At 36.6% G+C, this 14,853-nt stretch overlaps 1 non-coding gene across 1 annotated transcript; it reads right to left on the bottom strand.

Annotated features, from left to right (window-relative positions):
• Positions 1 to 7,341: 7,341 nt before the first annotated feature.
• LOC129461379 (U6 spliceosomal RNA) lies at positions 7,342 to 7,444 on the bottom strand. Its single transcript, XR_008650528.1, has one exon. It is a non-coding gene; the product is annotated as a U6 spliceosomal RNA (small nuclear RNA).
• Positions 7,445 to 14,853: the final 7,409 nt, after the last annotated feature.

The raw sequence follows: 14,853 nt of genomic DNA, 5'->3' as shown, positions 1-14,853 counted from the left end.
AGAAATAATTATTGCGAATATTTCTACCATGAACATTCATCCATAGTTTTTGTCGGAATATCTATTTTCAATTACTTTGGATATATATGAAGAAGTGAAGTTGCTGGGTCATAAAGTAATTGCATGTTTAACTTTAGAGGAACCACAAAACTGTTTCACTGAATGATTTTTTATCAGAGAAATAACATGGCATAATTTATTATTTAAAAGGTCATTCTTATTGCTATGAGGAAAATAGACTGCAAAGGATCAAGGCAGAAGCAGGAAAACAACACGGGATTTAATTACAATAATCCAAGTGAAAGATGATAATGCCTCAAACCAGGATATAAGCAATGGAGAAGAGCGAGAAGTGGTTCAGCTTTTTACATTAAAAAAAGAGTTGGGCAGGGCACAGTGGCTCACATCTGTAATCCTAGAACTTTGGGAAGCTGAGGCAGGCAGATCACAAAGTCAGGAGATCAAGACCATCCTGGCTAACATGGTGAAACCCCGTCTCCACTAAAAATACAAAAAAATTAGCTGAGTGTGGTGGCATGCACCTGTAATCCCAACTACTCAGGAGGCTGAGGCAGGAGAATTGCTTCAACCTGGGAGGCAGAGGTTGCAGTGAACCGAGATCGTGCCACTGCACTCCAGGCTGGGTGACAGAGCAAGACTCTGTCTCAAAAAACAAAAAAATAGTTGGCAGGATTTATTGATGGTTTGGACATGAGAGAAAAAAAGAAAGTTTGAAAAGATGACTGAAAGGTTACTAGCTTGAGAAATTAAATGATTCAAATATCCAATTACTGATAAAGGGGAAACTGTGAAGCACTACATTTAGGGAGTTAAAACAAGGGTTCCTTGTTGTATTTGTAAATTAGTGATGTTTATTCAACATTGGTATCAAACATCTATTACTATGTAACAAACCACAACACCACTTAATGGCTTATTTGATCATGAATCTCTGTATCAGCAATTTGAGCTGAACTCAGCTAAGTAGCTCACCTGGCCTCACCTAGGGTCACTCACACGAGTAGAATAGACTGATGGATTAATTGGGGACTGGTTGACCTAGGAGACCCCTTATGGATTGATCACATCTCCTCTTCACGATTTTGTCCACCAAGATAGCCCAGGCTTTTTTCACATGGAAGTCTCAGAGCAGCAAGAGAGAAAAAGAGTAGAAACTGCAAGGTCTTTTGAGCCTTTGGCTTACAACTCCCATAATGTCCCTTCCACTGCATGCAACTGGTAAAATCAAGTCACAAAGAAGATTAATTCTCTTGGTGGGATCATCAAATAAATGCTGCATAGCAAAGGAGGATGCAAAAGCAGAAGGATTTAGTACCTTTTTTTAACTATTTTTTTTTTTTTTTTACAATCTACTATACCATAAAAGTGGAGCTATTAGGAACATATTTAGTTGCATGCACCTGAAGTCTAGGAGAGAAGGCTGAGTCTTGATGTTCAAAATTTAAAAACCAATGGGATAACAAGGACATAAAAAAGTGCATTCGATAGATTATCAGTAAGGTAGGAGGAAACCGAGACAAGTATGTCCAAAAGTTAAATTTCATGTTGCAAATTGCACCAAAAATGACTGTGCATTTGTTGTTTATATAGTCTTTAATGGCTTTTCCGGCAGTTAAGTCTCTTTGAAGTTATCTGACCAGTTTATAACAGTAACTGTTTTCTCTTTGGCCCTAGGCTAAGAGAGGGGAAGTAGTTTATTTGAATACCAAAATTCTTCCCTATTAAGCTCATTAAAAGAGATCTGAACTTCCATTAATATCCAGGGAAACTAGGCCAGAAATTCTCTGCAATGCTAATGGGAGCTGTGAATTTGAATTTTCATTGAAGTAATAAGGCCATGTGTTTTAAATACTGGTAAAACTCTGTGGTGAGGGCAACTGAAAGACATTCACTTTAAAAACATGTTAAAATGTGTAATATTTACTAAGCATCTTTCTATACATAAGATCATTTTAGGTCTATACAATTATGCAAAATTGAATGAAGCATTTAATCTGTTTCAAACAAGATGCCATTTAAATAAGACAACATAGATAATAAAAATATGCTAATGGGAAGAGAAGAGTGATCATGTTCACAGAGGCATATATATGCAAAGCATAGAAAGATATACTCAGCAATAGAATACAGAAAAGAAGTCATAGAAAATAAAAGAGTATCAGGTAGTCAGAGCAAAGTTCCTAAAAGCTAGTAATGCCCATCAACAAAGGTCTTAGTCTAATAAAAGCCCAAGTTGTTGTGGGTTTTATGTAATGAGCTAAGCACCATCATTCTAAATACATCCATATATTAATTTACTTAATCTTCATAGCAACCAACATTTTTTGTGCCTACACCACATTGAATAGGTACATCTGTTTTAAGTGCATGGTGCCAGCCCCTCCTGAGACAAACGTGCTGTGGTATCTCTCTGTTTTCCTGCCTTTCAGACTGTCTCCGAAGCCTTGGAAAGTCGCTCAGCCTGCGTACAGATGCAGATTGGGAGCAATTCTCAACCAATGGGAGACAGGAATCTGTAGATAGATACTTGAGCTTTCCTTTCCTTAGAAGGATCGTTTTAAGATGCATTCTATGTGGGTCCTTGGACAATCCTCAGAGGGATTAAGCTTTAGTTGTCTACCACAGAAACTAGCTCAGCGATGCACCTTCTATTGCCTTTTCTTCCTGCACTGTTTCATTATATTCTTCTCTTTGCTTGCTGTGATTATCTCTTTCTTTAACTGCATCCAAATTCATGTCCACTGCATCCACTGTTTTTGAAGAATTCAAACTGAAACAGGAACAAATCTTCCATACTTCAAAAGATTAAAAAAATGAAGTTTAAACATTTAAGAGCTTGATCAAAATCACCTACAGAAATAATTAGAATCCAAATTGGCCTGTGATCTAGCATTAAGTAATACCAAATCTCTCAACCTCAGGATTTTTATTATTTAATTGTTATAGGCAATGATATGTATAGACCCAACTGTGAAATTCTATAACTTTAGCTTATAATTTCTTGTGATTAAAAAAGCAGAGAAATATTTCTCTATAAGAATTTAACATCTAGATTGAAGGAACATACCTCAAAATAATAAGAGCCATACATGACAAATCCACAGTCAAAATCATACCCAGTGGGCAAAAGCTGGAAAGCATTCCCCTTGAAAACAAGCACAAGACAAGGATGGCCATTCTCACCACTCCTATTCAACATAGTATTGGAAGTTCTGGCCAGGGCAATCAGGCAAAAGAAATAAAGCGTAATCAAATAGGAAGAGAGGAAGTTAAATTATGTTTGTTCGCAGATGACATGATCCTGTTTCTAGAAAACCCCATCATCTCAGTCTGAAAGCTTCTTAAGCTGATGAGCAACTCCAGCAGTCTCAGGATAAAGAATCAATGTGCAAAAGTTGCTAGCATTCCTATACACCAACAACAGGCATGCAGAGAGACAAATCATGAATGAACTCCTGTTCACAATTTCTACAAAGAAAATAAAATACCTAGGAATACAGCTAACAAGGGAAGTGAAGGATCTTTTAAAGGAGAACTACAAATCACTGCTGAAGAAAATCGGAGAGGACACAAATGGAAAAACATTCCATCCCCATGGATAGGAAGAATGAATATCATGAAAATCGCCATCCTGCCCAAGGTAATTTATAGATTCAATGCTATTCCCATTAAATTCTCATTGACATTCTTCACAGAATTAGAAAAAAACTATTTTAAAGTTCATATGAAACCAAAAAAGAGCCTGTATAGCCAAGACAATCCTAAGCAAAAAGAACAAAGCTGGAGGCATCATGCTCTCCAACTTCAAACTATACTACAGGGGTACAGTAACAAAAATAGCATGCTACTGATACAAAAACAGAAACATAGACCAATGGAACAGATAAAAGAGCTAAGAAATAAGACCACACACCCACAACCATCTGATCTTTGAAAAACATGACTAACACAAGCAATGGGGAAAAGATTCTATTTAATAAATGGTACTTGGGGGAACTGGCTAGCCCTATGCAGAAAATTGAAACTGGACCACTTCCTTACACCGTACACAAAAATTAACTCAAGACGAATTAGAGATTTAAATGTAAAACCCCAACTATAAAAACACTAGAAGAAAATTTAAGCAATACCATTCAGGACATAGGCAGGGGAAAAGTTTCATGATGAAAACGCCAAGAGCAATTGCAACAAAAGCCAAAATTGACAAATGGGATCTAATTAAACTAAAAAGCTTCTGCACAGGAAAAGAAATGGTCATCAGAGTGAACAGACTACCTATAGAATGGGAGAACATTTTTGCAATCTATCCATCTGACAAAGGTCTAATATCCAGAGTCTATAAGGAACTTAACTAATGTACTAATATACAAGAAAAACACAAACAACCTCATTAAAAAGCAGGCAGAGGACATGAACAGACACTTCTCAAAAGAAGACACACATGCAACCAACAAGCATATGGAAAAAAGCTCAGCACCACTGATCATTAGAGAAATGAAAATCAAAACTACAATGAGATACCATCTCACACCAGTCAGAATGGCTATTATTAAAAAGTCAAGAAACAAGAGGTACTGGTGAGGCTGCAGAAAAATAGAAACATTTTTACACTGTCAGTGGGAATGTAAGTTAGTTCAACCATTGTGGAAGACAGTGTGGTGATTTCTCAAAAATTTAGAAGTAGAAATACCATTTGACCTGGTAATTCCTTTACTATCTACCCAAAGGAATATAAACCATTCTATTATAAAGATACATGAATGCGTATGTTCATTGCAGCACTATTCACAATAGCAAAGACATGGTATCAACCCAAATGCCTATCAGTGATAGACTGGATAAAGAAAATGTGGTACATATTCACTGTGGAATACTATGCAGCCATAAAAAGGATCGAGATCATGTCCTTTGCAGAGACATGGATGGAGCTGAAAGCCATTATCCTCAGCAAACTAACACAGGAACAGAAAACCAAACACCGCATGTTCTCACTTATAAGTGGGAGCTGAACAATGAGAACACATGGACACATGTGGGGAACAACACACACTGGGGGCTGTTGGAGGGGTAGTGGGAGGAAGAACATCAGGAAGAACATCAGGAAGAAAAGCTAATGGACACTAGGCTTAATACCTAGGTAACAGGTTGAACTGTGCAGCAAACACTCAGGTACACGTTTACCTATTTAACAAAACTGCACATCCTGCACATGTACCCCAGAACTTAAAATAAAAGTTGAAAAAAAAAAGAATTTAACACCCAGGACACTGAATAATCTGGAGCAGATGAGCTCTCACATTTCCTGCTATTTGCTAAAGGAATATCTTCATATTTTAATCTTGGAATGTTTTATTTCAAGAAATGCTGCATTGAAAAACTCTATTTTTAGGATTTTTAAACACAGTGTACTTTGAAATCCCTGACTCTTTGTTAAGATGCTTCCTCTCAGATTTACGGGAACCTAGTACAACAATTATAACCTACATTAGTCTAGTGTTTTATTGTTTGAGTGCAAGCACATATGTTACTTCATTTAAGTGTTGCAACAAGCTGAGGAGGTACATGAAGTCGTTTTACAGATGAGGAATCTCAATTGCAGTGATTGTGTCTTGTCCACGCTAATGTTCTTGGCAAGTGCCTAGCCAGGTAATGAATCTAGGTCTTCTCGTAAATCCAGGGCAGCCCTCTGTCTGCTGCAGCACAGCCATTTATGAAGTCTTTGATGATAGCAATGCCGAGGAAAGCAGTAAAGAATGAACTCTAAGGGGACAGTTTAGAAAGGAGATGGTTTAACTGAGTCTATAGATAGCTGCTTCTCATGAATTGGCATCTTTTATTCTCTGCATTTCCAGAGAATGAGTAGATGCATAGAGAAGATTGGTTCTAATGAAAGTTATAGAAAAAAATATGGTGCTGTCATATCAAGTACTCAAATTTTAGACTCTGACGGGAATAGACAATTACTTAGTTCCTCCACTATTAATTCCTACCACTTATCTTTCCTCAATCTCTGGACCCTCAAGGCTTATCTTTCAAGTGGGACTGATAACACTGTATCAAACAACATAAGTGAACTTGCTCAACTACCATAAAGCAGAGTGAAATCGAAGTTGCTGTATTGTTACCTTTTGCTAATTTCAAGTTGCTATCTCTCAATAAAATTGAAAGGGGAAGAAAAGAATGTGTGGAAGAGTATTTAGCATTTGTCCTTTCTTAAAAGTCAGAGAAAACATTTTTAAATTAGTCTTTCAATCCAACTAGTTGCAGAGGGCAAGACTTTCTATGCTCTTCATCTTTTCACCTCACCTGAGGAGCAAGAAATCCTTTAAATCTGCATGACATTTTTATGAGGTCTTAACGACTCAAAAATCCCTAGCTTTTCAATCTGATCTTCCATGTCATAGCCTCTGCTCTGTTCTGTTGACACTGTCTCCTTCCTCTCTACAAGTGCTTTATTTTTGATTGTGGAAAAACACGTAACATAAAATTTACCATCTTAACAATTTATAAGTGTACAGTGTTCAGCAGTGTTGTTAAAAATATTCACATTTATTGCAAAATGTTCCAATTTTTTCATGTTACAAAACTTAAGTTTTGTACTCATTTAACAACAACTCGCCATTTTCCCCTCCTTCCAGCCCCTGGCAACCATCATTTTACTTTCTGTATCTATGAATTTGACTATTCTAGGTACCTCATATAACTGGAATCCTACAGCATTTGTCTTTTTACGACTGGGCCATTTCACTTAGCATAATATCCTCAAGGTTCATCCATACTGTAGCATGTGTCAAAATTTATTTCTTTTTTCCTTTTCCTGAATGATATTCCATTGTGCACGTATGCCACATTGTATTTATTTATTTATCCATAACAAATGCTTGGTTTGCTTTCACTCCTTGGCTATTTTAGTGCTGCTATGAATGTGGTATTCAGATACCTCTTTAAAATCCTGCTTTCAGTGCTTTTGCCTATACATCCAAAAGTAGAATTGCTGGATCTTATAATACCTATCATTAATTTTTTGAGTAACCTCCATACTGTTTTCCAGAATGGGTGTACCATTTTTTATTTCCATCAAAAGGGTACAAATGTTACAATTTCTCCAGAAGCTCACCAACAACTGTTATTTTCTGTGTATTCTTTTTGTTTATGTTTTGTTTTTCTTGTAGCTATTCTAATGGGTGAGATGTTAGCCTCATTGTGGCTTTGATTTGCATTTTCATAAGGATTAGTAATGTTGAACATCTTTTCATATGCCTATAGGCCATTTGTATTTCCTCTTTGGAGAAATGGCTATTCAAGTTTTTTTCTCATTTAACAAATATAGAATGCTTCATGAATTTGTGTGGCACCTTTGCACATGAACTGTGCTAATCTTCTCTCTGTGTATCCAATTTTAGTATATGTGCTGTCAAAGCAAGCCCCTAAGTTGTTGATTCTTAATGAGACTTTTCAGTGCTGAATCTTTCTCTTCTTAACAACCCCCCACTATCCACCTACACTCAATAATTTTCCCTACTAAAAATATAGAAGGAAATTTGTTTATATCATAAAATTTATTTCTGCCTGTGTTCAATTTATCAGCCCTGATCATTGCTTGATCATTTAGTCTTTGAGTTTTTGGTTTTGTTTTGCCTTACACTTGTTCATGTCACTAGGTTTAGGGGATTTTAAGATCTGGCTTAATTCTGCCACCTTAAATGGCCTGATACAGGTGAATATGAGTTAGGAGCTATATTTCAACCTGGGATCTAAATGATTCTTTTTTTTTTTCACTTTAATCATAAGTTCTTAATTTTCTCAGCATTGATGTAAAAATCATTCATGCTTGCACTGCAACCAACATAAATCATTAACACTCCAAAAAATAGTAAGCAACCTTGAATCAATATCATTTTCTTCTATGAGACACTGTGGAAATGAAAGAATACAGTTTATCATTGATCAGAAGTCTCACAAACATTTAGCCTGGGCCTCATCTCTTTACAGTTCTTACTTTGCTCCAACCACACAAGTCTTCTTTATGGTTTTAGGACAAGTCAAGATCCTTTCTTCCTCCAAGAACTTCGCACATCTTGTTCTTTTTCATCACTCAGGTCTCAGCTCAGTGCCATCACCTCAGAAAGGCTTTTCCTACACCTAAACCAAGGGCGTTGCTCCTCGCAGTCACTTTGTATCACTTTATCTGCTCAGTATGAATCACTTTTTGAAATGATCTCATTATTTACTTGTATGCTTGTTTATCGTCAGCCACACCCTGCCCTCATTCAAATGTATGCCCCATGACTGAAGAGGTTTGTTTCACTTGTTGACCTCTATATTCTCAGTGCATGAAACAGTGCCCTGGGCCATAGTTTACTGACTGCTAGTGTAGGTCATGTGTTCTCAACTTTGGTATCAAAGCATACTTGGATGTTGATTCAGCTGCAAGTGTTCACCAAAATGTCTGTTAAAAATAATAAAGAACCAAATATAAAGTTGAATTTACTTCTAAGATATAGAAATAAGATAAAAATTCAGAGCAATGCCAGATTTTCTTTATAGCATTATGACTCTTATTCACTTTGAAGCTTCACTGAGGAGACGAATATTAGCCTTAATGATAATGTGTATTGGTGGAAGGCCATGTTTGATATAATCTTTAATGTAGAGCAGTAGTTCCCACACTGTGCATCAGAATCACCAATGATTACTTGATTACACCCACAGAATACCGATCCAGTAAGTTTGTGAGACACCTGAGGATCCAGTTCCAGATGATTCTAATTCTGGTGGGTAGAAGTTAAAAAGTAAAGAGGAGACTCTACCAGCTGAGATGCATATTAAGATGTAATTGAGGTGACATAGGTAAGAAATAAAGGCCTGCCTGTGGCATGGTTTGTGGAAATAGTAAGCAGTACATGAAGGAGAGGTAACTATCCAGAATTGTAGCATAAATAGTAATTAAATATCAATTGGGTGTACAGATAAGGAGAAGTAGGAACCGTATGACGTTATTTGACGAAACTAGGTGAATAATAAATTCATTAATTGAAATAAAGTATTTGAGCAGCAGGTTCAAAGGAAAGAGCATAAGATTTTATTTGAATATGCTGTGTTTGTGGTGCCTGTATCTACCCAGTGGGATTGTCTAGAGGGCCTTTGAAAATGTGAATGAAGCTCAGGAGCAAAATTTGGGACCAAGATACATACTTTCGATAGCAATCAGCATATATGTGGTCATTGAAATAATGAAAAAAAAAAGATAATCCTTGGGGAATGTATACAACAAAAGGAGAATAAATTCTCAGGAATTCTAAACTATGACAGCCTAAAAATTGAACTCTTAGAAAACTGAATTTTCTTAACTGAAGTACTAGACTGGATGATCGAGAAAATTTAGTAGTTTGTATAACAGCACTTGATTAGGTGTGGAGTTCAACACTGTAGTTCCTGGTAGTATAGTGGATAAAATGAGCCACTCAGTTTGAGAGTGCACAGGGTTAATACAGGGTTTTGTGAATGTACAGGAGGATGCCTAATAGTGTAACTGTGGTCTCTTCATTCAGATGCATCCCATCAATAAATATGCAGGATAAGTACATTAATGCTTTTCAGATAAAGCTGGATGAAATATGTTGGATGAGAAAATATCCTTAACAAAATTAAGTGTAAGGTTAAATCTTAAACCTTACCAGAATAATTTTTGAAAAACAATTAAGTCGAGCACTTCCTTTGGAAAATAAAAGAGAAAAGATAGGAAAGGAAAAAGAAACAAACCAACCAATGCATGGAGCTAACAGATATCAAACATCAAGATGGAAGACATAAAGTTAAAAGTTTCAGTAATTTAATCAAGTATAAATGGTCCGATCCTTAAAACTGAAAGACAGAGAGCTTCATGGTACATTAGAAAATAGAAATTGAGACTAAACTCTATACTGTCTACAGAATAAGAAGAAAAAAGGGATAGAAAAAGATATGACATGCACACTATAACAATACAAAAATATTTTAGACAAAGTAGAGTTTAGCACAAAAATTATGAAAAATTAAGTGGGAAATTATATAGTAATAAATATGGCAGTTTACTGGAAAAATATAATAATCTTAAATGATTACATTATCTAAGAGAGCCTTAATAAAACTAAAACTATCAGAATCAAAGGGAGAAATACAAAAATCCACAACTAAACTTATTGATTTAATTATTTTTGTTCAGTAATTAGTAGAATAGTTGGACAAACAATTCAGTAAGTAGATAAAGTACCTGAACAATACAGTTAACTTGAACTAATTGATATTTACATAAGTTCTTCCTTAAAAGCAAAAGCTGCATGCTTTCACATGAAAAGCAGCAAAGCTTCAAGGGGTTCTTCCACATTTACTATTTTCCCAGATATATGAGAATTTGGCATCGGGGTGTGTGTCCTCTTTGGATCTATGTGCTTTTTGTAGCTCACTTCCTACTGAGGTCTATTTTAAGGCTTTCCAAAAAGGCTAGGCAAGGTAGCTCACACCTGAATTCAGGTGTGATTCAGTACTTTGGGAGGCTGAGGTGGGCGGATTGCCTGAGCTCAAGAGTTCGAGACCAGCCTGGGCAACACAGTGAAATCCCATCTGTACTAAAAATTGCAAAATATTAGCTGGGCATGGCACTGCATGCCTGTAGTCCCAGCTACTAGGGAGGCTAAGGTAGGAGAATTGCTTGAACCCGGGAAGTGGAAGTTGCAGTGAGCTGAGATCATGCCATTGCACTCCAGCCTGGGCAACAGAGTAAGACTCCATCTCCAAAAAAAAAAAAAAAAAAAAAAAAAAACATCAAAAAATGACAGAATTCCATGGTGTATATGTGCCACATTTTCTTAATCCAATCTATCATTGTTGGACATTTGGGTTGGTTCCAAGTCTTTGCTATTGTGAATGGTGCCACAATAAACATACGTGCACATGTGTCTTTATAGCCGCATGATTTATAATCCTTTGGGTATATACCCAGTAATGGGATGTCTGGGTCAATAGAATACTATGCAGCCATAAAAGATGATGAGTTCATGTCCTTTGTAGGGACATGGATGAAGCTGGAAACCATCATTCTCAGCAAACTATCGCAAGGACTAAAAACCAAACACCGCATGTTCTCACTCATAGGTGGAAATTGAACAGTGAGAACACATGGACACAGCAAGGGGAACATCACACACCGGGAACTGTTGTGGGGTGGGGGGAGGGGGGAGGGATAGCACTAGGAGATATACCTAATGCTAAATGACGAGTTAATGGGTGCAGCACACCAACATGGCACATGTATACATATGTAACAAACCTGCACTTTGTGCACATGTACCCTAAAACTTCAAGTATAATAATAATAAAATTAAAAAAAAAAGACAGAATTTTCAGATGAGGTTAGTGTTCTTTGGTGACTTATTCTCAAAACCTCATTAGGTTTCTCATTTATTTACTTCTAGTCAGTTTCATGTATGAGTAACAACACTAAAAGTTATTTTTGAAATAATTCTTAGTCTTTATTTCCTCTCTTCCTGGCTCCCTTAAGCTACCTTGAGGAAATGAGGCCTGAATAGGGTATATTTCAAATCTAATCACTTTATTGAAATAAGTGATGGAAAAAAATACAAACTACATTACATCTTGTCTTTGCCAATAAAACAATATTTAAAATGCCATCTTCTGTTATTTAGGGTCTAGAAGCTGTCATTGTTTTTAAAATCCTGTAAGTCCCAAATATACGCTTTCCCTTTATCCTTGCATTTCTGCTTCTAAGCATTCTTGTTTCCTTCTCCTATATTGCCAAACAGATCCAGTGGCAACGAAGACACATGAAAGTGAACTTTTTCAACTTCCTTTCCCCAGCTCAGTAACCATTTGATTTGTCTTCCAAGTTATTGCAAGCAAAGATGTATTATTATTTTGCATGCAAATGACAAAGATCAAGAGCTAGCTATCACTTTATATATGTTGTCTTCCTCCATTCAACCACTGGGACAATGTTTCATATTTTTAAAAATGTTAGTAATGGCTCTCCAATTTTAGTATCAATTTAGGTATTAACACTAATTAATATTTTCATAATTTATTGTAATATAGTTATAAAGAACATATAATTAGAATCAATAAACATTAATATATTAACATTATTTATGTATTAATTTAAGTATTAATAAGAATGAGCCACTAGCTGCTAAAACAAACAATACAGAAGCTCAGTAGCTATAAACAATTAAGATTAGGGCATGTGTGAGTGTATGTTTTCACATACCAGGATTCAACACTGGGCAACAGAGGAAGGTGAGGAACTCTGCTCTACAGAGAAATTTTGGGTGGTTTTATTACATTCAAAATGTGACTTCAATAACTAATTTATCAGTTAGGAGAAAAATAGGAAGGAGGTAAAGAAAATCTTAACTACACATTTCTGCTATTATATTCGTAAGAACTAGTGCTATGGTTTGGCTTTGTGTCCTCACCCAAATCTCATGTCAAACTGTAATACTCACCTGTCTGGAGAAGGATCTGTTGGGAGGTGACTGGTTCATGGGGGAAGTTCCCCAATGTGGTTCTCCTGATAACGAGTGAGTTCTCATGAGATCTGATGGTTTAAAAGTTTGTGGCAGTTCCCCCTCGCTCACTCTTCTCTCCTGACACCCTATAAGATGCGCCTTGCTTCCCCTTCACCTTCTGCCATGATTGTAAGTTTCCGGAGACCATCCAGTCATGTCTGCAGAACTATGAGCCAATTAAACCTCTTTTCTTCATAAATTACCCAGTCTCAGGGAATTCTCTATAGTAGCATGAAAATGAACGAATACAACTAGCTACAGAGATATTTCATGCAACAGAACAGTCTGGCAAACAGAAAGTTAAATATGTACAAAGGACTCACAGGAAATAAAGAATACACTGTGATAGGAGAGAAAGAAAGATAGCAGATAGCTCTGACTTGTACTGGTATTTGTGACAAGACAAATTTTGGAGGGCTGAAAGAAGCTGAAACTGCATCCAACTGCTATTTGAACCAATTGCTGTTGCCCGGTTGAAGAACTATTTGCTCATTTGTTGCTTACAGGAGCCATAAGCCAACAAAGAAGAAGCTAATCATTTTTTCCATTACCTAGTGTCCCTAAGGGCACAAATGGCAGCAAGTCAGTTTAAAAGGACAAATGTTTGTAGATTCCCAGTTCCAGCATCACAGAGATAACTATAGAAAATAGGTGGATTTTGAGTTGAGTGAAAATAGCTTAATAAGTGGTACAGTTTTTCTGACCTATCATTTGAAAAGGTGTCGCCACATCTTGCCCCAGTTCTGGTAACTAAGAACTAAGAATACCCACTAACATTATTACACAGTGCATTGCAATTTACAAATCAATGATTTCTCAAATGACACTCCTTGACTGCAAATCTGTACTTGATAACATTATTAGAATCATAGTTACATTAAAAGGAAGCCCTTGCGTTATTAATTTTGCCAGCATATATTTTACCCGCCACTGTCTGCAACCACCAGGAATGGGTTGCATTTTAGGGGCACTGATTTTGCTGGTTGATTTCCCCAGTGATGATTATTGGCTTGAAAACCAAATACCTGTGACTAATCATCATCATTTCATTCAAGGGAGCATCTTCTGCTGTTTGTCTTCAATTCTGCTCATCTCAAGAGCTGATTTTGTCCAAATGTAATCATCTAGCTCCAATTCCTGGTTCATTTCTGAAAAACGAGTTGCCGAAGAAGTTCCATATCCAAGATAATTATATTTTTAAACCACTGGCAAAGGAAATAAGTTAAGCTTAACAGATGTTTCGTTTATTTATTGCTATTAAACAAACATTCCACCTAACAGCAACTTTATTAGGTCACATGGTTTTATGGGTCAGGACTTTGGGCAGGGCCTACGTGAGCAATTCTTCTGCTCCATGCAAACCCTCTGGGGTCACACAGTACTCTTTAGCCATTGGGGTTGCCTGGAGGGTACACGATGTCTACAACCATAAGGCTGTCACCTCCAAGGCTCACTTCAGGTGGTTTCCTCCCTTTCAGTGGAATTTTAGGGATTTTCCATGGTATCTCTGCAGCAGGGTAATGGGACATTTTTCATGTTGACTGAGGTGAGTCAGATCTCCAAGACCTGACTCAGGTAACTCAAGTCTCCAAGAAACAGAAACCAAGACGAAAGTTGTCAGTCCTCTTAAAAGCTAGATTCAGAGTTGGCACAGAGTCACTTTGCAGTAATCAGTGGAAAGGAGATATTCTTCATGCTGCCTATGCCTTACATAAGAGAGAATTTTGTAGAAGAGGCATCTTGCTTCATACCTAAGCATTTAGGCAGAATTAATAAGATTCACACATGCTGATGCAAGGACTAATGAGGTTTTCTTGAACATGTCAGCCTTCTCAGAAACAAACAAACAAACAAAAAAATAAAAAACAGTCTACGAGTATGAAGTTTTGCTTTTCTGATAATTTAATGTCAAACCATAGGAAAAATAAGAAACATTGCCCATGTGCTCAGACAATTTCTCAAATAGCGGTCTAAAATTGTATCTTAATTTCAAGATTGAGAAGTTGATCATAGCCATACATGGAACTCCACATGAGTACAATCCAGGGAAAAGACTGTTCAATTCAGCCATATGCTTAGATTTAGTGCCTTTCCCTCAACAATGCAGAGAATATGGGACTTTCAAACAATATACTCAGGATTTAATTTGGGCTGCAAAATTTTATGACTTTTAACTTGTATCAGAAGTGTATTCATCCCCATCTTTTATCTTGCAACATCCTTAACTTGCTGTTTGTCTCAATTCACCAAACCTTCCTGAAACATCCCC

Source organism: Symphalangus syndactylus, chromosome 1 (assembly GCF_028878055.3).
Source record: "Symphalangus syndactylus isolate Jambi chromosome 1, NHGRI_mSymSyn1-v2.1_pri, whole genome shotgun sequence".
NCBI classification, from domain to species: Eukaryota; Metazoa; Chordata; class Mammalia; order Primates; family Hylobatidae; genus Symphalangus; species Symphalangus syndactylus.
Note: the sequence above shows the minus strand (reverse complement) of the source record. Positions and strands in the feature narration are given on the sequence as shown.